The sequence below is a fragment of the Aplysia californica genome, unplaced genomic scaffold (assembly GCF_000002075.1).
Source record: "Aplysia californica isolate F4 #8 unplaced genomic scaffold, AplCal3.0 scaffold00055, whole genome shotgun sequence".
Lineage (NCBI taxonomy): Eukaryota > Metazoa > Mollusca > Gastropoda > Aplysiida > Aplysiidae > Aplysia > Aplysia californica.
Genome location: NW_004797325.1, coordinates 39,570 through 42,549, shown reverse-complemented (window position 1 = coordinate 42,549; position 2,980 = coordinate 39,570). Strand labels below are relative to the sequence as shown.

At 45.8% G+C, this 2,980-nt stretch overlaps 1 protein-coding gene across 1 annotated transcript in view; it reads right to left on the bottom strand.

Moving 5' to 3' along the window:
• The window catches only part of LOC101857390 (caskin-1), a gene marked incomplete at its 5' end in the record, with an annotated part of 203,080 nt that overhangs the window by 199,785 nt on the left and 315 nt on the right, over nt 1–2,980 (bottom strand).

The following is a 2,980-nucleotide window of genomic DNA, read 5'->3' as shown; positions in this document are numbered from 1 at the left end:
GCCTGAAAGATAGATAGATGGATGGATGGATGGATGGATGGATGGATGGATGGATGGATGGATGGATGGATGGATGGATGGATGGATGGATGGATAATAGCGGCCATGGTTGTCAAAGAAAAGCGTAGGACAATACAATTACTGAACATAAGTAGGATGAGTAGACCAAGACAGAGCAAACAGACTCCTTTAAATACAGAGGAAAATGCCAACGAGTTCACAGCTGGCCCATAAGGAGAAGACTACACTAAAAATAATTACCAATGCCAGTCCAGATCACAAAGTCTGCTAGTCACTCACTCACTCGACGTGCTTCATCGGGAGGAACTGAGCGCAGAACAGGTCAAGATTTCCCTACATGTCTCTCTGCCTGTCGTCCCGTCGAGGATTTAAAAAAAAAATGTAAGTGCTTTTACACCACCGCCAGCACCATTTAGATCATTTAGGAAACGGGCTTCAGACCATTCCTGTCAGGACGACCAGGAGCTGAGAGGGATGCAAACACGAAGGTCTTTTCCCCTCTCAGTGAATCCAACTCAGGTCTCCTGCCTGCGACTGCGAAGCGCCAAACGGCTACACCACAGACGCCAGTCGTCGAAAGGTTTCTCTTGCCGACAAACCAGTCCATTCTTCAATGGTATCGGACCAGCATTTTTCTTTGTTCGTCCTCTTTTTCGACTGCCATCAACAGTTCTCCGAGTGATGGTATTGGAAAGGCTTTCATGCCAGGAACCAGGCAAGATTGCTCCTTCTGACAGAAGCCAATAGTGGTTCCTATTATCCACTTTATTTCCTATAGCTGTCCGCGCATCATCGCTTGTCTTGTGTTCTTGATAAGAGATATCTTTGTCTGTTGGAACTGTGGAACAAGATGTTCCATACGCTCCATCTCGGGAGTCAAGTAACTACAATACTGTTTGTTTGGAGATCTGAGTTTTAATACACGAGGAAGGTGAAACAAACTGGCAGAAATAAAAAAGAGGAAAAAAAGAAGCAGGACCAACAAGTGGCGCCGTCCAACCAACAACGTTGCTATGTAATAAACACGGCAGAAGAATGCCAAAATTGAAGTATGATGGACAGAAACAAGGCTTTTGAGTTTGTGTGGGATTGTGGGTTGCGGTCGGTTGCGTTTGGGAAAAGAGAAATACAAAAACACAATAGGCCTAACGATCATTTCGTGCGCAGAAGAAGCACGACAAATATACAGAAATAACGGAGGGGGGAAAAAGTAGTAGGATCAACCAGTGGCGCCCTCCAACCACCGACTCACTGTTGACGAACTCCAGAGGCAGACGTTAATGTCACGTGATAACGTGTGTTGTCGTTTCGCCTCCACGCCCCCGAGTCATTTGTGCATAAACATTGATAACGTGAACGCATGGATCGACCTCCACTCTGTACACAAAACGAATGAAGATGATTTTGTGTGGACTGACAGACGGACGGGCGGACAGACGGACGGACGGACGGACGGACACAGTAACATTAACAGATAGACAAAAAGACAGACAAAAAGTAAGACAAAGTAACGTTCACAGACAGACAGACAGACAGGCAGGCAGGCAGGCAGGCAGGCAGGCAGACAGGCAGGCAAGCTGAAGTCAACAAAGTAATATTTTAATGTGGTCGTGACCGTGTGTGTGCGCGTGGGTGGGAGTCACAGAAAGTGACAGAGAGAAGAAAAAAAGGGGGGGGGGAGGAGAGGAGGGTGGCAGTGGGCAAGAAGACAACAGACCAAAGCGCAAAAAACTGCACCATGAAACAAGACAGCATTCTTCCCTCTCATATTTTTACTGCTATAAAGGACCTTCCTCTCGGAGCTGGCCCTGTGGTAACCCAATGCGTCAGGCGCACAATCGGCGCAAAAAGGGGAGGAAAATGCAACGCGAACGTATTAAGAACGACTTGTGCGTGGTCATAACTTTTATTAACCATAACAAAGAGCCACGTCGTGAGGAAAAAGCTTTGTCATTTTCCCCTCAAGCCTCCACCTGTGTGTGATTATATGGGATAATATGTTAGCACGAGACATGCATAGTGCATGGGGCGACAGACACACCGACGAGAGAGAGGGGCAGAAAGAGTGGTGGGAGAGACAGAAGGATAATAAAACTGGCAGACAGGCTTACAGGAAACAGACATACATGTACCTCGTGAAATATAAGATATTTTATTATGTCGAACTGTAAGCAGACTGGCATTTGAGTTTTGGAGAGAGAAAGAAAAAAAGATGCACATTGAAAATGCCATGTGTTTTTTTAAAAAGGGGAAAACTCATGAGCAATAGTCAGAATGAAACAAAATTGAAAGGAGCCAATGGCGCCCTCCACCCACCTGACTGGAAGCGCAAGCAGGGACAGTTCGAGTTGGAGTAAAGAGAAGCACATGGACACAATAACGGTCATAATAGTGCAGGGAAGGAAGCAAGAACGATAGACAGAAACAACAGACGGAAAGAAAGATGTAAGACCTACAATTGGTGCCCTCAAACCACCCGAATTGTTTTGCTTTAGTGAGCGTTTTTCGGCACTGGCAACACAATTATGTCATGTAGGTGCAGAAGATTAGAGGTGTTCAAGAGAGTAACAAATACATAAAAGGAGGAGAGATGAGGAGCAAAAATGTTTGATAGGAAAGAAGGAGCAAACCACACCAGGGCACCCGTAAACCAACTAAGGGGCAGGAAGGTCAGTCGACAGACATTAGACATGATACAAAGGGAAGAAAGGAGACGGCAGACAGGAAGACACAGAAAAAAACAATGGAGAGACAGATAGAAGGATCGAAAGACGAAGGAGCAGCAAGACTGACAAGCACGTATAGGCACGTGTTTGAGATTATATCAACCACGATAATAATATGTGGTCATTAAATGCTGGGGAAAAGCAAGCCATTGAGAGAGATAGAGAGAGAGAGAGAGAGAGAGAGAAAGAGAGAGAAAGAAAGAGAGAGAAAGAGAGGGGGAGAGGGGGGAGAG